We start from the raw sequence: 21,353 nt of genomic DNA, 5'->3' as shown, positions 1-21,353 counted from the left end.
CCTGGAAAAACACCCCTCTCCTGCCTGGAAAAACATTCCCTCTCCTGCCTGGAAAACACCCCTCTCCTGCCTGCAGGACCATCTGTCTCCTGTCTGGAGAAGCATCCCGCTCCTTCCCACAGGAACATTCCTCTCCTGCCTGGAAAAACATTCCCTCTCCTGCCTGCAGGAATAAATCTCTCTCCTTCCTGGAACATCCCTCTCTTCCTCCAGGAACAAACCCCTGTCCTGCCTGCAGGACCATCCTGCTCCTGCCTGGAAAAACATTCCTTCTCCTTCCTGCAGGAACATCCTGCTCCTGCCTGGACCATCCTGCTCCTGCCTGGAAAAACGTTCCTTCCCCTTCCTGCAGGAACATCCCTCTCCTGCCTGGAACATCCCTGTCCTGCCTGCAGGAATAAATTCCTCTCCAGCCTGGAACATCTTTCTCCTTCCTGCAGGAACATCCCTCTCCTTCCAGGAGGAGCATTCCTACTCCTTTCTGGAGGAACATCCCTTTCCTGCCTGGAAAACATTCCTTCTCCTTCCTGGAGGAACATCCCCTTCCTTCTGCAGGAACATCCCTCTCCTTCTTGGAACATCCCTGTCCTGCCTGGAAAACATTCCTTCTCTTTCCTACAGAAACATCCCCTTCCTTCTGCAGGAACATTCCTCTCCTGCCTAGAGGAACATCCCTCTCCTTCTTGGAACATCCCTGTCCTGCCTGCAGGAACAAACCCCTGTCCTGCAGGACCATCCTGCTCTTTCCTGCAGGAACAAATCCCTGTCCTGCAGGACCATCCTGCTCTTTCCTGCAGGAACAAATCCCTCTCCTGCCTGCAGGACCATCCTGCTCTTTCCTGCAGGAACAAATCCCTCTCCTGCCTGCAGGACCATCCTGCTCTTTCCTGCAGGAACAAATCCCTGTCCTGCAGGACCATCCTGCTCTTTCCTGCAGGAACAAATCCCTCTCCTGCCTGCAGGACCATCCTGCTCTTTCCTGCAGGACCATCCTGCAGTGCCCAGGGCTCAGGGCAGGCGGTGCCAGCTGATCCAGCTCCACTCCCCACAGGAAAAAGGCCAGAGGGGGGTGAGGCACTGGATGAGCTCCTGTGCCAGCACAAAGCAGGGATGGGGCAGAAATAATCAACAGCAGAACAGCAGTGGGGCCTGGGCAGGGAACAGGGAGGGGAAATGCCCATAAATCCCAGCCTGAGGGCCAGAGCTGTGTCCTGCAGTGTCCCAGCTCCTGCTCCCTCCATCCCAGACAGGGCAGGGCCACCAAACCGTCCCTCGTGTGGCACAGCCAGGCCGGTGTGGCACCCCAGGACCTGCTCTGCCTTTGGTTTCCTGCAGGACAGCCCAGGAGGAGAAACCAGGAGCAGTGGGGAGTGCCAGCCCAGCTCTGTGGGGTGGGATGTGACCTGTGGGAGCTTCCCTGGAGGTGCCAGCTTGGGGACACATGTGCCATGTCCCTCGTGGGTGGCACAGGTGCAGTGGCTGTGGGGAATTTTCAGTGTCCAGGTTAAAACGACCTCCCAGGCCCCAAGGAATGGAATCCTAATTTCTAACCCAGCTGTGGGGATTATTGGTGCATTCCCCTCTCTGCCAGCATGGATTTGATTTCTGTTCCTGTTCCATCCTGGTGGATCCATTGCCAAACTGAGCAAGGCCACTCTTCCAATTTAAGGAAAAAAAGTGGGTGTTTGGTTAAAATCCCTTTTTGGAGGGAAGATTGGACAGGTTTTACTGCAGAGCTCTTGCCCCTTGGATGGATTCCAGCACTCTGGAAAAGGAGAGGGAAGGCACTGAGAGAAATGTGTAGCACCAGCACAAAGTGTTAAAAAGCGGGAAATGAGCGTTAAATCTCTCAATGGATAAAAATTTGGAAGATTATGAGGATGAGAACGTGGGAGATACTGAAGGATATGGCTGCATTTTAGGAATCAGGTGCACAAGCAATTCCAGATTTATTGGCTGTGCTGATTTACACCAGGGCTGAGCAAGGGGCTGAAAGTTTGGAAGTTAGTTGGCAGAAAAAGCAGGAATGGGAGGGGGTTTGCATCACGTCAAGAGTTGGAATAAACATCTGTGTGCGAGGCCAGCATGGAATAAACTCAGCAGAGGGGAGTCCCAGAGCTCTGATCAGAGATTGCACCTGAGACACAGCAATTCTGGGAGCTCGGGGTGAGTTTTCTGCTCTGAGGCTCCGTTTTGCAGCAGAACCTTGTGAAAAACAATCCGGGTGATGCTCCCTCAGTGCCATCCCCTCACACACCCTGCAGGCACTGCCCTTCCCCGAGGGAAAACTTCCTTCTGGAAAGGGGAAAATACATCCAGGGCTCCAGACTGACACAGCAAAGCACGAGGGTTTTAAAGGGATTTAATCACCCCTTCCCCAGCTTCCTCTGCTGCGGAGAGCTGAATATCCCTGCCTTTAAACAGCAAATCACGAGGATTTAACCATCCCTTCCCTGCTCATTCCTCTCCTCTGGAGACCTGAAACTCTGATGGAAAAGCTTTGGCTTTGGGAGACCTTGGTTGGAGTGAGCGGGAAATGAGGGAGGGAGGTTTGCAGCACTGGGAAAGGAATAAAAATTAAAACAAAAAGAAAGAAAAGTGAAATTCCTCTCTGCTCCTGCCCAACCCCAGAGCAATCCCCACAAAGCTGGGCCTGAGAAGGAGCTGTCAGAGGCTCCCGGTGGGAAGCGGCCCCGGCTTTGTCCTTAATTGCCCCGGGAAGGCCGGGCCGTGCCAGCTGTACCTGCCCGGCCGCAAAAAGGCCCCATTAGGGATGGTTTGTTAAACAGACACTGATAAGTTGTTATCTTTCAGCATCTCCGGCTAATTAGACACCGCCAGCCAAAGTTAATTTGGTGGAAAACATTTCTCGACTTAGTGACATTTATGGGCAATTAGGCGCGGAGCAGATTTACATTCCTGGCTCTTCCCGGAGCCTAACAAGAACCCACCTCTCCCTCCACGGGAGGTTTGGGGTCTCTGGGGAGCTCTCCCGGCGCAGACACCGCGGGTCCCGCTTGTTTTTGTGGGAAGGGCTGCTGTGAAACCAGGCACGGGCGGTAATGAGGCACAGCCGGGGAACACGAGGGAAATAAAGGAGTTTATCCTGCTCAGGCTCCTCCTGTGGCACGGCCAGAATTGGGATTCGCTGCGCAGGAGTGGGGTGTGGGTGGTCCCTGAGGAATGGGATCCCTGAAGGGCTGGGCTTGGGAAAGCCTCTGAGACCTCAAATCCAGCCTTTGGGCCTCTGAGACCTCAAATCCAGTCTTTGGGCCTCTGAGATCTCAAATCCAGCCTTTGGGCCTCTGAGACCTCAAATCCAGCCTTTGGAACCTCCTAGATCCTCAAATCCAGCCTTTGGGCCTCTGAGATCTCAGATCCAGCCTTTGGGCCTCTGAGATCTCAAATCCAGCCTTTGGAACCTCTGAGACCTCAAATCCAGCCTTTGGGCCTCTGAGATCTCAAATCCAACTCTTTGGAACCTCTGAGATGCTCAAATCCAGTCTTTGGGCCTCTGAGATCCTCAAATCCAGCCTTTTGAACCTCCTAGATCCTCAAATCCAGCCTTTGGGCCCCTGAGATCTCAGATCCAGCCTTTGGGCCTCTGAGACCTCAAATGCAGCCTTTGGAACCTCCTAGATCCTCAAATCCAGCCTTTGGGCCTCTGAGATCTCAAATCCAGCCTTTGGATCTCTGAGACCTCAAATCCAGCCTTTGGGCCTCTGAGATCTCAAATCCAGCCTTTGGCCAAGCCAGGCCTTTAGAGGCAGGAGGTTCTGGAGGTGTTGGTGCAAAATCTGCCAGAGGATTTGGAGCAGCAGCACGTGAACCTCACCTGTTCCAAACTCACTGAGGAGGGTTCAATGGGATTTGTTTCTTTCTAATTCCCAGGAAGGAAAAATGAGTGTGGTTCTTAGTAATTGCAGAAACCTGGAATCAGCAGCAGGGCTGGAAGAGCCTTCAGGATGAGCCAGTGCCACCTCAGCAGCACCAGCAGCACCCCTGAACCCAAACCCTGTCCCCAAGGGGCACATCCAGACACTTCCAGTGACAGTGGCACTTCCCAAGCCAGCCTATGCCAGTGCCTGACCCTTCCTACCCTCAGGCAAGGACAGGGCAGGGTTTCACAGAGCTCACAGAATCCCAGAATGACCAGGTTGGGAGAGACCTTCCAGACCATCGAGTCCAGCCCAGCCCCAACCAAACCCTGGCCCCCAGTGCCACATCCAGGCTCTGTTAAACACACCCAGGGATGGGGACTCCACCACCTCCCCGGGCAGCCATTCCAGAACTTTCTCACCCTGGCTGGAAAAACCTTTTCCCTGCTCTCCAGCCTGTATTTCCCTTGGTGCAGCTCGAGGCCGTGTGCTCTGGGTGTGTCAGTGCTGCTGCAGACAGAGCCCAGCCCCAGGTGAGCACAGGCCCCTTTCAGGAGCTGTGAGAGCGATGGGGGCAGCCCTGAGTCTCCTTTTCTCCAGGCCGAGCACCCCCAGCTCCCTCAGGGCTTCCTCACAGGGTTTGTGTTCCCAGCCCCTCTCCAGCCTCGTTGGCCCCTCTGGATGTGCTCAGTGTCCTTCCTTTGGGAGGTGCTGCCCAGCTGGCACCCCCTGGCACGGGCAGGGGCTGCTTTTGCCCCAGTCCCTCAGCAGAAAACACCAGCTGGGATTGCTGCTGCTGCTGCTGATTTTCCCAAAAATTTGCCAACCCTGGAAACGGCAGAGAGGGCCTGAATTGAGTTAGAGCTGAGATGGGTCAATGGCTCCAAAGGTCACATGGACCGAAAAATCCTGGTGGTGCCATCCCTGTGCCCCAGGAGTCTGGGCTGAAGTGCCCGTGCCAGGGTGCCCTGGGGCTCACCCTGGACCATCCCTGATGGACCCGAGAGCTGAGGCCACAGGTGCAGAGAGGGAGAGGCCAAATCTCTGCTGGGGCAAAAAGGATCTTCATTGTGCAGGGCAGGCAATGGGGCTGGGAAAGGGCTGGAGAATTCCTGAGGGAGCTGGGAAAGGAGAAAAAGGGGAAAGAGCTGGGGAGGGGAAAGGGAAAAGGGGGAAAGAGCTAGGGAAGGGGAAAGAGGGAAAGGGGAAGAGCTGGGAAAGGGGAAAGAGAAAAAGGGAAGAGCTGGGAAAGGGGAAAGAGAAAAGGGGAATGAACTGGGAAAGGGGAAAGAGAAAAAGGGGAAAGAGCTGGGGAAGGGGAAAGAGAAAAGGGGAATGAACTGGGAAAGGGGAAAGAGAAAAAGGGGAAAGAGCTGGGGAAGGGGAAAGAGAAAAGGGGAATGAACTGGGAAAGGGGAAAGAGAAAAAGGGGAAAGAGCTGGGGAAGGGGAAGGAGGGAAAGGGGAAATAGCTGGGAAAGGGGAAAGAGAAAAAAAGGAAAGAGCTGGGATTCAGCCTGGAGAGAAGGAGCAGAGAGAAGCAAGGGGGAGCAGGAAAGAGCAGAGGGAAGAGGAAAGGAGTGAAGGGCAGCAGGAAGGAGCAGAGGGAAGGGAAAGGAGCGGAGGGGAGAGGAGGGAAGGGGAAAGAAGCAGAGGGAAGAAGAAAGGAGCGGAGGGAAAGGAAAGGAGCAGAGGGAAGGAACGGAGGAAGGGAAAGGAGCTGAGGGCAGGCCAAGGCTGCAAACGGGCTCGTCCCGGCCCGGCAGTGGCGCTGCGGGGCCCGCAGGGGGCGCTGCGGGGCGGCCGCGCCTCCGCTCCCCCGGGCCGAGGGACACAGGGACAGACGGACAGGGACAGACGGACAGGGACAGACGGACAGGGGGACAGGGACAGACGGACAGGGACAGACGGACAGGGACACCCCCGGAACACAGAGACATCCCGTCCGGCATCCCGGCACACAGCACGGCCCGGGCAGCTGGGAGAGCTGGGGGTGCTCACCTGGGGAGGAGAAGCTGCAGGGAGAGCTCAGAGCCCCTGGCAGGGCCTGCAGGGGCTCCAGCAGAGCTGCAGAGGGACTGGGGACAAGGCCTGCAGGGACAGCACCCAGGGAATGGCTGCCAGTGCCAGAGGGCAGGGCTGGGTGGGATCTTGGCAGTGAGGAATTGTTCCCTGGCAGGGTGGGCAGGCCCTGGCACAGGGTGCCCAGAGCAGCTGGGGCTGCCCCTGCATCCCTGGCAGTGCCCGAGGCCAGGCTGGGCACTGGGGACAGTGGGAGGTGTCCCTGCCATGGCAGGGGTGGGATGGGATGGGATTTAATGTCCCTCCCAACCCAAATCTTTCATTATTTTCATGATTTCATGAGTCAAAGAGGGTGACACGAGACTTCCTAACTCAAGAACAAAACCCAGAACTGGTTGCTGAATTCTCTCTTTTCCATGCACTGCTCAGGGGGGATAAAAAGGGGATGGAGCCCTTTCAAGGCCTCCAGGGACATTTAACACCTCGAGTGGAAGTGACAGAAGAGTTGGGCAGGAAAAGCACGGCCAGGAAGGGATGAGGGGTCCAGGAATGGGTGAAATGTCCAGAAACGGATGAGGTGTCCAGCACCAGATGGATGTCCCCAAGCAGACCCCAAACCCTGCCTGTGCTCCTGGCTGAGGGCTGGCTCCTGCTCTCTTTGACCTTCTGTTTCCCACCTACAAAAGGTTATCCAGGGTCCCCAGAGCACTGTGAGGATAAATCCTGCTGGGTTTGCACAGAGCCCACACCCTGGGATGGGGCTGCAGAGCCCCACGGACGTGCTCCTGAGCTGGGGCTCCCTGTGAGTGTTTGGCTCCTTCTTTTCCAGCCCTGGGGGTCCCAAAGTGCAGGGTGGGAGCTGCATCCTCAGCTTTGTGCCAGGAACGGGCTGCAGGAAAGCTCAGCCCTGCAGCAGCAGGTGCTGGGCAAGCAAACTGGACAAAGGGAAGGTAGGATTCCTCCCCAGGGGTGCTCCTGCTTCGTCCCTGGCAGTGAAAAAGTTAAAACTCATAGGGTTATTCATGAATTCCGCTTTTTAAAAACATGTCCCATTAAAATGCAGATTTAGGCTTCCATTTGCAAAGAACATCGTTATTTCCAATTCTGTATGGGAATCCTTTTTGTATTTGTATCTTTTGGGGAGAAAGTCCAGCTGCCTCTTGTGAGATTGCACATATCTCTTCAGATGTCAACAAATCATTGAAAAGTGTCAGAAAGGGGGAAATGAAAGATAATTATTCAAACCATGGAGAGCTGCTTTGAAAGTGAATAGGATCTGTCAGATAGGCTTTGAGAACAGCAGTTGGCTGCTTGCATGGGATATATTAAATGGACATATCCAGAGGCAAGGGATGCTGGTTTAGATTCACATCAGTGGAAGCCTGAGGATTTTTCAGGTGGAAGTGGCTGAAACCACCAGGAGCCACTGAGGGAAAATCAGATTTTTTTTGGGTGGAAGTAGCTGAAACCACCAGGAACCACTGAGGGAAAATCAGATTTTTTGGGGGGTGGAAGTGGCTGAAACCACCAGGAATTATTAAGGGGAAATCAGATTTTTTTGGGGTGGAAGTGGCTGAAACCACCAGGAATTACTGAGGGAAAATCAGATTTTTTGGGGGTGGAAGTGGCTGAAACCACTAGGAAATACTGAGGGAAAATCAGATTTTTTTGGGGGTGGAAGTAGCTGAAACCACCAGGAATTACTATGGGGAAATAAGATTTTTTTGGGGGGTGGAAGAAGCTGAAACCACCAGGAATTACTGAGGGAAAATCAGGATTTTTGGTGGAAGGAGCAGAAACTAGGAATTACTCAGGGAAATCAGATTTTTTTTTTTTTTTTTGTATAGGAAGCTGAAACCACCAGGAATTACTGAGGGAAAATCAGATTTTTTTTGGGTGGAAGTAGCTGAAACCACCAGGAACCACTGAGGGAAAATCAGATTTTTTTGGGGGGTGGAAGTGGCTGAAACCACCAGGAATTATTAAGGGGAAATCAGATTTTTTTGGGGTGGAAGTGGCTGAAACCACCAGGAATTACTGAGGGAAAATCAGAATTTTGGGTGGAAGGAGCAGAAACCAGGATTTATGGAGGGAGATCAGCAGGGAAGGTGTTTTATAGGGTTAGGGTGAGGTGTTAAAGGGAAGAGAAAGGTCCCCAGCAGCTTTCCCTCATTCCTGCTGTCTGGCATGGGATGGGGCCAGGCTGGGCACGGGGCTGGGAGCACCTGGGACAGTGGGAGGTGTCCCTGCCATGGCAGGGGTGGCACTGGGTGGGATTTAAGGGTCCCTCCCAGCCCAATCCAGTCTGGGATTCTGGGATTCTAAAACTGTGCCAAGCCCTACCTGCTCCAGATCCCTAAGGGAAAATCCAAAGGAAGTTTTAAAGTAGCTTTGCTTGTAAAATCCTCGCCTAAAAGTCACAAAATGAGATCTCATTAAAAAGTTCCTGTTAGCTTTTAAATTCAATCCAGTATTTTACATTGTGCCACATGAGCAAACTGAAACTCCACTCCTCCATTCTGATCCTGACCAGAAAACCCCACAGATTAAAGGACGGATTTACATCCACCCCAAACACCAACCCAGACTCTGAAATCCTTTTGAAGGAAGGGCAGGGCCCAGGCAGCTTTGGCAGAGCTGAGTTCCCTCCCCGCCCTCCCCAGGGGCCTGCAGGGGCTCCACCAACCTCCCCAAGGCCAGGTGGGAGCTGTGACAGCCATGGAGAGCAAGGATCCCTCCCAAGGGATTCCTCTGCCCAGCTTCCCCCTGTGGAGTCTTCGCTTCTCTTTTCAGCCAGGGTTGGGATTAAATCTGAGATTTATTTCTTGTTGGCACTCAGATGTTCATCAGTTCCTGTCTCTGTCACAGTCCCACAAACCCTGAGCTCTGCAGCACTTCACTCCAACAAACTAAAAATGGAGCCCTGTCTCTCTCTCTCCAAGGCCTTTGAAGGATAAACTGTCTAATTAAGAAACGACACCTCAATTATTGTCACTTTTAACCCAATACCCAACCACCCGTGCCCGCAATGGGGACTTTTTTATCCAATGACACAAAACCACCCAAACCCATGGAGAAGGAGGGGAAGAAGGAAAAGAAGATGATGATGATGAAGAAAGATGAAAGATGAAGAAGAAAAACAAGAAAAACAAGAAGAAAGAAGAGAGGAGAAGGAGAAGGAGAAGGAGAAGGAGAAGGAGAAGGAGAAGGAGAAGGAGAAGGAAAAGGAGAAGGAGAAAGAGAAGAAGAAGGAGAAGGAGAAGAAGAAGTAGAAGAAGAAGAAGAAGGAGAAGAAGATGGAGAAGAAGAAGAAGGAGAAGAAGAAGAAGAAGGAGAAGAAGAAGGAGAAGGAGAAGGAGAAGGAGAAGGAGAAGGAGAAGGAGAAGAAGAAGAAGAAGAAGGAGGAGCAGCCTCCACCCTAAAACCTCCATCTTGCCTTCTCTCTATTCCTGTATTCTAAACCCTTAAACTCTGAGTTTCCCACCCTGTGATATCACACACTTCTATCCAAACTCCACCCCCACAATCCCAGCTCTGTCATTCCATCCTGGAAGCTCCTCCAGGCCCTCAGGTCAGTGCAGTGTTCTCTGGGGGTCAGTGCAAACCCCCCTGCCCAGCCCTGGCTGTGAGCAGATGCTGTGCTCAGGGAATTCTGCAGAGCTGGGGAACGCCCAGGGCCCCACTCAGCTCCTGCTGCAGCTCGGGGGGATTAAAACGAGGCAGAAACAAAAAGGAAAGAGCTGAAATGAAAGAAGTTTGAAGAAACAAACAAATTTTTAAAAAAGGTTGTCTTTGGGGAGCTCTGTCCTTCCTCCAGGGAGTTTCCCAAGGAGATAATCTTTGAGATGCCGGCACAAGGTATTTAAATCCCTGCTTCAAGACAGGAAAAGAAGAAAGTAAAGAGCCAAAAGAAAAGGTGCCTTTTTTCTGTCAAAACACAATCTACCTCTTACTTTGGGGGAAAAAACAAACAAACAAACAAAAAACAACAACAAAAAAACTTGCTCTATTTTACTGATAATTACTTCTGCAGCAAATAGGAGTTCACATTTCAATGGATTCTTCTGCTGAGAAGGCAGCACTTGGCCTTGGAAAGTCTTCCTCTCCCAGCATGGTGGTGATGTTCATATTTGTATCTAGAAAGTGCTTGAGTTTGGCAATAATTTTAGTGGGATCTGTGTAGAGACCAATGAGCCAACCCCAACAAGGCATCAGCGGGAGCTCCCTGCTGCTCCCAGGGCAATGGTGCGGCCACCATGCTCAGGATAGGTTCCTGCAGTGTTTTCCAGGGATTTGAGGGAGTTTGAGGGGTTTTTCATGCCAGGTGTCTGTGGCTGAGGCTGGCACTGCAGACCTGGGAGGGTAACACCAGGGCCAGGCCAAAACCACAGCCCCATTCCACGATCTGAGTCGGGAAACTGAATCCTTTGGGTGTGAGACTTGTAATTCCACAGGGAATTAGGAACCTCTGCCACTGAAAACTCCACGCTGGGGATGGATTTATTCACCTTTGTTTTAGCTTTTGGGCCTGCAAAGTGTATTTTCATCAGGAGAGATGGAGTCTGGGGTTCAGGTGTTCCCTCATAAAAAGGCACTTTGTGTCTGAGGGGAGGAGAAGTGGGCAAAGGGAATTTCTGCTGAAGGGAGAAGAGGGTTTTGAGTTGGTCTGAATTCAGCTCCAAAGAGCCAAGACAAAGCTGGGCAGGATGGTTTGCTCCTGATTTTGTTTTCATTTCATAGTCAGGATGGTTCTGATGCTCTGCTGTGAGGGAGGAGGAAAAAAGGAAAATTTTTGTGCCCAGCACAAGGTGCACCTTTCATCCCAGGAATCCCAGATTTCCCTGAGTCATTGCCACGAAATAATTCACTGGCAAGCCACAATCATTCTCTGTGTTTATCCTCATGGATTCCCATGGATTCCCATGAACTCCCAGGGATTCCCATGGATTCCCCTGGATTCCTCTGGATGTCCATCGATTCCCATGGGTTCCCATAAATTCCCATGGATTCCCACAAATTCCCATGGATTCCAATAGATTCCCATGAATTCCCATGAACTCCCCTGCATTCCCATGAATTCCCATGCATTCCCATGAATTCCCATAGATCCCCATAGATTCCCACAATTCCCACAGATTCCCATGAATTCCCACAGATTCCCATGAATTCCCATGGATTCTCATGGATTCCCATGGACTCCTATTGATTCACATGGATTCCCATTAATTCCCATGAATTCTCACAGATTCCTATTGATTCACATGGATTCCCATTAATTCCCATGAATTCTCACAGATTCCTATTGATTCACATGGATTCCCATTAATTCCCATGAATTCTCATAGATTCCTATTGATTCCCATGGATTCCCATAGATTCCCATGAATTCCCACTAATTTCCATGACTTCCCATGAATTCCCACAGATTCCCATGAATTCCTGTGGATTCCCATGCATTCCCATAGACTCCCACAAATTCCCATGAATTTCCATTAATTCCCCTGGACTCCCATGGAATCCCATTGATTCACATGGATTCCCATGAATTCTCACGAATTCTCACAGATTCCTATTGAGTCCCATGAATTCCCATGGGCTGTCATGAATTCCCATGAATTCCCACAGATTCCCATGAATTCCTGTGGATTCCCATGCATTCCCATACACTCCCACAAATTCCCATGAATTTCCATGAATTCCCCTGGACTCCCATGAATTCCCATGGACTCCCATTGATTCCCTTGGATTCCCATGAATTCCCACGAATTGTCACAGATTCCTATTGATTCCCATTGATTCCCACGGATTCCCATGAATTCCCACGGATTCCCAAGGATTCCCACGAATTCCCATGGAATCCCATTGATTCACATGGATTTCCATTAATTCTCACAGATTCCTATTGATTCTCATGAATTCCCATAGATTCCCATGAATTCCCACAGATTCCCATTCATTCCTGTGGATTCCCATGCATTCCCATAGACTCCCACAAATTCCCATGAATTTCCATGAATTCCCCTGGACTCCCATGGATTCCCATGTAATCCCATTGATTCACATGGATTTCCATTAATTCTCACGAATTCTCACAGATTCCTATTGATTCCCATTGATTCCCACAGATTCCCATGGACTCCCATTGATTCCCTTGGATTCCCATGAATTCCCACGAATTCTCACAGATTCCTATTGATTCCCATGAATTCCCACATATTCCCAAGGATTCCCATTGATTCCCACACATTCTCATGCATTCCCATAGATTCCCATGGATTCCCATGAATCCCCATGCACTCCCATGAACTCCCCTGAATTCCCACACATCCCCACGCATTCCCAGGCGTTCCCGCTCAGGTGGGGCCGTGCCGAGGCTGCCCCATCCCACCCCATGCCATGCCATCCCATGCCACCCCATGCCATGCCATCGCCCGCTCGCTGTTCCCGGCTGGCAGGGGCAGAAAGCCGCCCTTGTTCCAGCAGGTGCTGCCCGCAGTGAAGCCCTGCTGCCTCCGCTGCTGCTGCTGAAAGGCTGCAGGTGCCGCGCGGCACTTCCTGCACCCCGCGCCTGCCAAGGGCACACAGACCCGCTCTGTTGCCTCCCGAGTGCGTGAGAAAAGATGTTTCAATGCTGTCGTCGGATCTGGGTGCTTTGCCACGGAGGACAAAACGTCTCCTGTGAAATTGGGTTTAAATAGTCCTATCTCACTTGTGCTCCGGGGGAGCAGATTCCATTGTGCCGGTGTCCCCTCTGCAGTATGATATCATAGCTTCAGAGGAAGCCTTTATGCCGGGGTCACATCAGTTTGTCCTGGCCATGCAATCATTTTTTGTGCCACGGACAATGTTTTACTGTGGAGATATGGGCCAGATGGCTCAGCCACTTGCAGTCCAGAGTGAAACAGGCTCTTTATTGTGGCTGAATAAACAGAACCCATTGTGCCCCGCTCGTGAAACTCTTGTGGCCGCGGCCGGGCGAAGATGAAGTATGAAATTTTCACGGCTGAGGGAAGAATATGTAAAACAACAAGCAGAACGGGGTGTGGGCTTCCAAAACATTTCCTCACTGCTTTCCCCCCTGGTAGAGATGAGGCATTTTCCATGCCCTGCCGCTGTCTGGGGGTGTTCCAGCTCTCCCTGGGCCCCCCTGCTCTGCAGCTCCCACCCAGCCAGGTGTGTGCCTGCACAGGTGCAGCTCTGCCAAGTCTGTGTCTCATCATTTATTGTTTCACAGCCCCCAGAGCTCCCCTTCAGCCCAGGCTCTCCCGTGGGCTGGCAGCACATGGAGCCGTGGTGAGTGAGTAGGCAAAAAGAGATTTTCCTCAACACCAAAGAAATAAATTCCTTTTTCCCCCCGTTTTTCCCCCCCAGGACAGACACGGCAGCTCAGAGGGTTTTTTCCATGCAGAAAATTCACGTTTTCCTTTTAAACTCCCCCCACCCAGAGTTTCCTCCACGGCAATGTCAGAAGTGTTCCTTTCCTCCCTCTAATTGCAACCCAAGCCAACCTTGACTGGCAAGGAGAAAGTCCCTGACAGGTTTGGGCTGAGTCCAGACCTTCTCAGAGAGTCTGTCAGGCACCGTTTGACAGCATGCAAATGCATGCAAATGAGGGGACACTGGCCGAGCACCTGCGGAAAGTGTCCATCGCCTCTGCCGCCGGGCTCTGCCCGCTCCACACGTGGGGTTTTGGAATGCTGCTCCATCTCCCCGTGCCAGAGGATTGTGCGGCCGTCAGCACAACGCGGCCCGAGCCGAGCCGCGCTCTTTGTCCTGCGGGCGGCGGGGCCGTGGCTCCCGTCCAGCCCTTGTGAAGCCTCCTGCGGACCTGCCCCGCGGCATCCCGAGCCCGCCGGGGGTCCCGGGGCACCGAGCGCCGTCTGCTTGCGAGAGATGCCAGGCAGAAAGGCGGCAGCTGGAGCGGGATGCGCGGGGAGATGCGGCAGCTCCGGGGAGCGGGGAACGAGCGGCGACAGGAACGGGGACAGAGCGGGGACAGGAATCTGGAACGGGGACAGGAACCCCGAGCGGGGACAGGAACGGGGACAGGAACCTCGAGCGGGGACAGGAACCTCGGGCGGGGACAGGAACGGGGACAGGAACGGGGACAGGAACCCCGAGCGGGGACAGGAACCTCGAGCAGGGACAGGAATCTCGAGCGGGGCAAAGCGGCCAAAGAGGAGCTGAGGCTGCCCCAGCCCTGGGGAGCAGCCGGGGGTACCCCCCGTGCAGCCCCTGGAGGGCCGGAGGGCGCAGGGATGTGGGGAATTCCTGCACCCGGGAGAGCTCCTGAAGGAGAGAAGGGCTGCGAGCTCAGGGACCTGAATGCAAACCTGGCGTGGGAAGAGTTTGGGAGCCTTTGGCACCTTGGATCCAGACCTGGCATGGGAAGGGTTCAGGGGCTTTTGGCACCTTGGATTCAGACCTGGCATGGGAAGGGTTCAGGGGCCTTTGGCACCTTGGATTCAGACCTGGCATGGGAAGGGTTCAGGGGCCATTGGCACCTTGGATTCAGACCTGGCATGGGAAGGGTTCGGGGCCTTTGGCACTTTGGGTTCAGACCTGGCATGGGAAGGGTTTAGGGGCCATTGGCGCCTTGGATCCAGACCTGGCATGGGAAGAGCTACTGGGTTTTGAGAATGTGCCAGACACTCATCCCACACCAACTTCCAGCCAAAATTGGGGCGAATCCTTCCAAATCCCCCGTGGCAGCTTCGGTTTCACACAGCTGAACATCCCAGCCAGGGTGAGCCTGTGACTGTCCGAGGGTCACACACAGGATGTGGCACTCAGCTTCCAGAGAGCTGCCCGGGGGCTGGATCCCAGCCTGGGGCACCTGGCACTGCCCTCCCTGGGAGCTGGCAGGGCAGGGGTGCCCTCCCCTGAGCCACAGCCTCAGCTGGAACCAGAGAATCACAGAAAGGGGATGTCCTGGGTGGGAAAGAACCCACAGGGATCATTAATGAGACCCCCACCAAGCCCAGCCTGGGCATCCCTGGCAGCGCTGGCCAAAGGCTCCTGGAGCTGTGGCAGCCTCGGGGCCGTGCCCATTCCCTGGGCAGTGCCAGCACCCTCTGGGCAAGAACCTTGCCCTGCTCTCCAGCTGTGCCAGTGGGGGCAGGATCCTCACTCTGCTCCATCTCTCCCAGCAGGAAAAGCCAGATTGTGCTGGGCTTGAAACCCAACCTGAAACCCAGCTGGTAAAACACTCAGGAAGATTCCCGAGTGTGAGGCAGCACATGGACACCACAGCCAGGTGCAGGCCGAGCTTCGAGGGTCAGAGCTGATAAAATATGGGAACATCGCTCGGGGCTGGGATAGCAGAGCTCTGGGAGATGCAGGCTGGAGCCGGGTGGGTGCCGAGGGGCTGAAGCTGCTCCTGGGGCTCTTCCCCTGGCTGGGCACGGCTGAGAGCCAGGCTGCTGAGCAGGGACGGGGATGCACAGCCAGCAGGGACCCCCAGAGCTCTCCTGGCAGCAGTTTTGTCACCCACCCCCTGGAGCAGCTCCATTCCCCTGCTCCGTATGGAAATCAGCCCCCGCTTTCTCCGGAGAGAGAAAACCAGCGCTGCTCCGTCCGGGCTTTTTTGTTTGGTTTTTTTTTTCTTCCCACTTTGGAGCCCAAGGTAGCTGCATTTAGAAGCTTTATGTCCTTTCTTTGCCGCTGCGGCAGGGTTGTGGTCACTCAGGCAGCAGTAACTTTGAAAAAATGACCCGTCTACACCCAAACAATAACAGAATCCCCCTTTTTATGTTGGCAACGCCCAGCGCTTTCTCTGCCCTTCGGGACTCCCCACGTAGACGCAACTGTTTGCCCAGCCCTCTTCTGAACAACTTAATTAAGCAAAAGAAAAAGTGTCACTTTCTGCCGGGCTCACAAAAACAGAGCTGTGGGGGTAAGGAGGGGACGCGGCTCCAGCCCCGCATTCCCGGAGGGCTCGGCAGGGACCCCGTCCCCAGCGCGGCCGAGCCTGTGCCCAGGTGCCAGCAGGGCTTGGTGCCACCGCTGTGCCCCTTCCCGGCCGAGCCACGCAGGCTCAGGCAGCTTTCCAAAGTTTATGGAAGGAGGAGCAGATCTTCCCTCTGGGGATGGAACTGCTCATCCTCCCAGCCTGGAGGCTCCCAGAGCTCGGGTTTTGGTTGATAATCGCTGCCCAAAGATGTGCAGGGTGTTTCTGCTTCGGCTCATGCAACTGAAGAACGAGTCTGGACTCTTCACTGTTCGGTCCTGAGGTTGTTTATTAATTCTTATCTATAAAATTTTCTTTCTGCCCAGCCCAGATCTGCTCAGCAGGGCAGCCACAGGCACTCTGTGTTGTCCTTTTATACTACAAACTATGTATAACATATTTACACTTAATTTCCAATACCCATCATCTGTGTTAGACAGTGCACTTCTACTCTAACCCAATCCCAAAGTGCCAACATCGCTGCAGAAAATGGAGAACAAGAAGGAAAAAGGCTGGACACGCCCAGATCCCTCCATCTTGTCCCCATAACCCCCATACCAAAAATCCCACAATCTACAATTTCACCCTGTGATCATTTTGTTATTACACCATTCAAACCCGTGTGACTTTCATGTCCTCATACAAAGCTGGTAACTTGCTCCAGGGGTCCCAATCAAATCCCCAGGTGCTCTGGGCTGTGTGCCAGGGTCTGTGCGCCCCCCACGGGGTCCTGGCTGCTCAGGACAGACAGAGGGATGCACTGAGCTCCAACACCCAGATTTGCCTGGATCCGCTCTGGAGCTTCTGGGAAGGTGTGGGATGCGTGCTCAGGGGGAGCTGTGCTGGTTCCAGAGCCTCCCTCCAAACTCCTGAGCTGCCCCCAAGGGAATGAGGTTCCTTCCTCTCCTTCCCTTGGAGCTGCCCAGGGAGTTCTGCAGTGCCCATCCCTGCAGGTGTCCCCTGGAGGTGGCACTGAGTGCTCTGGGCTGGGACAAGGTGGGCACAGCTGGCACTGCATGGGCTCCTGGCAGGGTTTTTCGAACCCCGGGGATTTGGGGATTCAGGGACACAAGCACACAAACACCCCTCAGCCCTTCCCAGGCTGCTCCAGCTGCTGCCTGTCCAGGGAAAGGGATGAGCCTCTCACCACGAGTGCTTCAAGGGCCTGGGCTCTCAGGGCTTTTTTCTTTAACAACGGGGAGAAGTTGCTCTTAACCAGGCAGGGGAGGCTGGAGCAGAGCTGTCTGGCTGAGTTATGTTCTCCCCTTCTGGCTTTATCTCCATTAAAGGGGCATAAATTCATTTTGGGCTCCAGTTCTGCAGGGGTCAGGCTCTGCACAGCCCCACATCAATGGCCCGGCTGTTCACCCTGCACACATGGGGGGCTCCGAGGCAGCAGGGCTTGGGGGGGACCCTTTTCAGATAAAAAAGATAAAAAATAGTGGTTTGCCATTATTCCCTCCCATCCCAGCCAGCCTTTCCTGTGGCACTTCAGAAACCCTGCAAGCCTGAGACCAGACCATTCCATTTTGAAAAAATGAAAATTAACAAAGCCAAAACAGGCCCTGAAATGCTTGGCTGGATTTTCTTGGCCTCTTCAAGTGCTGATAAACCCTTTTATCCATGAGTAAAGGAAGCCAGGCAGCAGAAGTCACATCCCCAAAGACTCAGACCTCTTGGGATGGGGGTGGGATATTCCTCGGGAATTCTGAGGTGGGAACAAGCCCAGCACATTGCAGGAGGGGGGGACTGGAGGGACGAGGTGAGGCAGCACCAGCAGCACCCTCAAATGCCACCCTGGGCATGCTCAGACTTCCCGAACTGCTCCACACGTGCGTGATCATGGAGAGCAGCTGGGAGCAGGAATTTGCCCATGGAAAGGGTGCCCAGGGAGCTTTGCAGTGCCCATCCCTGCAGGTGTGCCCTGGAGGTGGCACTGAGTGCTCTGGGCTGGGCACAAGGTGGGCACAGCTGGCACTGCATGGGCTCCTGGCAGGGCTGTGCCAGCCCCGGGGATTTGGGGATTTGGGATTTGGGGGCACAAACCCCCCAAAGAGCCGGGGAGGGGCCGGTGCCGGGGTCACAGCAGCCTTTGGGGTGATTTAACCCATTCCACGCCACCAGGGCACAGAGCAGAGCGAGCCGGGCTGGCTCTCAGGGCCATCCCAGCCCCACCGGGAATTCCAGAGCTCCTAAAGGGTGAAGCGGGAGCAGGCTCCAGCGCAGCCTCCTGCCGCTCCTTTCTCCATCCCAGGCTGCGGGATCGGCCCTTCCCTGTGATTAATATCTGGGAAGCTTCTTAACAAGGCCGGGCTTGATAGGTGGCTCTTGTTGGAGGAAATTTATGGCCTGGTACTTCCTCAGCGAGACTTCCCACGTCGAATTGTTGAACATTACTGACCCTGCTGCCCAACACGAGGGGGTGGGGATTTACACAGATGTCTGGTAACTGTGGAAGGTGCAAAAATCCAGAAGAACAACCTGCATGACATCCATTGGAAGCGGCTGGCGCGCGGGGGTCAGGGGGAGGCCCGCGCCAGCGTGTGAGCCGCAGTGTTTTGGTGCAGTTTGTTTTTTGATTAGTGCAGTTCATGACCGGGCCATCCCACCTGAATAACAATCAGCGCGATTCACCGCGGCCCGGGAGAGGGCAGGGCCGCCCGCCGCGCCGCCCATATGGAGCCGGCCCTGGGAAGCGCGGAACCTTCCCCAACCCAGATGGTTCGGCGTGACGGCTCTGGCACGGCCCCAGCCATCGCGATGTGGAGCCGGGCAGGGGCTGAGCCCGCTCCCCGCAGCCCCGCCCGCCTCCTGCCGCCGTACGGGAAACAAAGGGAGAGGGGATGCGCGGGCAGCCCGGCGTGGCACGGGTTAATGCGATAATGGCATGGCATGGCATGGCATGGCATGGCATTGTTAAATTACGGGGGTTTTTTATTTAGAGACGGGGCAACCGAAAGATGTTTTAAAAACTTTTATTACATTTCAGTCTCACTTGAAGGGTGAGACAATACAGATGTTGTAATTCACACCGTCACAATCAGAAGTCAACTATTTCCTGATTACAATACACTGTAAATGTTTCTTGGCCTATCAGTTTTACCCACATCATGCTGTAAATGTCCCAAATCCAGTCACCTAAATTACCCCTTGTGGGTCCTACTACAGTGTATCCTGCCACCGTACGGGAAACAAAGGGAGGGGATGCGCGGGCAGCCCGGCATGGCACGGGTTAATGGCCTGGGGTGGCATGGCATGGCACGGCATGGCATTGTTAAATTACGGGTTTTTTATTTAGAGATGGGGCAACCGAAAGATGTTTAAAAACTTTTATTCCATTTCAGTCTCACTTGAAGGGTGAGACAATACAGATGTTGTAATTCACACCATCACAATCAGAAGTCAACTATTTCCTTGTTGGGAAATTTAGGTGGCTAGAGAACGGAAAAGTACAAAGCCGTGGCTAATTCCAAGTTCTGCACCTGCTAGATAGCGTGTCCTTGGGCCTAGCTGTAGTAGGATAACAAATAGTGAAAGAGACATAAGAGAGATGTAACCCCTAAGGAATGAGGAAGAGTTCATGGTATAGTTTAACCAATAGATTGCTTGGCTTACAGAACATTCATAAGCTTATTATTTGCTGTATAAGTGTTTGATGCTTTCTTCAATAAACTGGACCTGTGATGAACCAGCTGGTGTCCTGGTCCCCTTCCTACGACATTTCCTGATTACAAAACGTTATAAATGTTTCTTGGCCTATCAGTTTTACCCACATCATGCTGTAAATGTCCCAAATCCAGTCACCTAAATTACCCCTCGTGGGTCCTACTATAGTGTATCTTTTATAGGATGCATTTCGGCATTTTTTTGTAAGGCAACCTTTGGAAACTTGTTTTTAGCTCAATTTCTCACTCAGCAATGTCTGTCCTGTTCCATGGCATTTCTAAGTCAGCATTTCTTGTCTCAAGGTCTGCACACAGATGCAGACTGTGTGAGCCTTGTGCCAGGCTTGGGGAATTTTCTATAAATCCATTTCCCACATACATGGGATGGGATGGGATGGGATAATGGGATGGGATGGTGTGGGATGGGATTGTGGCATTAAAGGTTTTTATTTAGAGATGGGGCAACTGAGAGGTGTTTTAAAACTTTTATTCCATTTTCAGTCTCACGTGAAGGGCGAGCTAATACAGATGTTATAATTCACACCATCTCAATCAGAAGCTATTTCCTAATTCCAAAACACTATAAATGGTTCTTGGCCTATTAGCTTTAGCTACATCATGTTCTAAATGTCCCAAATCCAGTTATCTAAAATTAACCCTCCTGCTCCTACTACAATGTATCTTTCATAGTTCTATTTTTCTAAAGTATTTGGTCTTTTTTTGTAAGGCCATCCTCTGAAACTTGTTTCTAGCTCCATTTCTCTCAATGTCTGTCCTGTTCCATGGCATTTCTAAGTCAGCACTTCTTGTCTCAAGGTTTGCACACAGATGCTCACTGGGTGAGCTTTGTGCCAGGCTTTGGGGAATTTTCTATAAATCCATTTCCCACATACATGGGATGGGATGGGATGGGATAATGGGATGGGATGGGATGGGATGGGATGGGATGGGGTGGGATGGGATGGGATGGGATTGTTGGATTTAGAGGTTTTTTAAATTTAGAGATGGGGTAACTGAGAGGTATTTAAAAAACTTTCATTTCATTTTCTATCTCACGTGAAGGGTGAGACAATACAGATGTTATAATTCACACCATCTCAATCAGAAGCCAACAATTTCCTAATTCTAATACACTATAAATGTTTGTTGGCCTACCAGCTTTAACCACACCATGCTCTGAATGTCCTAAATCCAATCACCTAAATTACCCCTCCTGGGTCCTACTACAATGCATCTTTTATAGGATGTATTTTGGCCTTTTTTTTTTTTTTTTTTGTAAGGGAACCATTTGAAACTTGTTTCTGTTTCTATTTCTCTCTCAGCAATGTCTGTCCTGCACACAGATACTCACTGGGTGAGCCTCGTGCCAGGCTTTGGGGACTTTCTATAAATCCATTTTCCACTTACTTATGGAAACAAAGCCATGGGATGAGATGGGATGGGATAATGGCATGGGATGGGATATTAGGGGATGGGATGGGCTGCTGAGCCATGCTGGTGTTAAACCCAGGCTCTGCCCCACTGCAGTTGGATTTTGCTGTAATTTTTTTATTGTGTGGGATTTTTTCCATTTTCCCTGCCGCTGTTTTGCCTCACACAGGTGAGGGGAGCAGTGGGGTGACAGAGCTGTGCCAGGGGGACGTGAGGAGGTGAAGCTGTTTGGTTTTTGGGAACAGGGACCCTCCTGTGCTGCCTGGACCCTTCTGTGCTGCTCTTTCTGCTGCTTGGGCAGGGAAATCTCCACCTGAGCTGACAGCTCCAGTCCCCATGGACAGGATGAATTTCTCAGAATAAATGGGGTAACTGAGTCCTGCCAGCCCATGCAGTGCCAGCTGTGCCC

At 52.7% G+C, this 21,353-nt stretch overlaps 1 protein-coding gene across 1 annotated transcript in view; it reads right to left on the bottom strand.

The window, feature by feature from the left end:
- Nucleotides 1-6,260, bottom strand: part of CRYZL1 (crystallin zeta like 1) — a 286,566-nt gene extending 280,306 nt beyond the window's left edge. Inside the window, exon 1 of the mRNA XM_054293797.1 lies at nucleotides 6,257-6,260. The gene's annotated coding sequence lies outside the window, so the exon portion shown is untranslated. The remainder of the gene's footprint in view (nucleotides 1-6,256) is intronic.
- Nucleotides 6,261-21,353: the final 15,093 nt, after the last annotated feature.

This window comes from Melozone crissalis, unplaced genomic scaffold (assembly GCF_028551555.1).
Source record: "Melozone crissalis strain CALT ecotype California unplaced genomic scaffold, PUWL_Pcris_2 ptg000187l_1, whole genome shotgun sequence".
NCBI classification, from domain to species: domain Eukaryota; kingdom Metazoa; phylum Chordata; class Aves; order Passeriformes; family Passerellidae; genus Melozone; species Melozone crissalis.
This window is presented reverse-complemented; position numbering and strand designations above follow the sequence as displayed.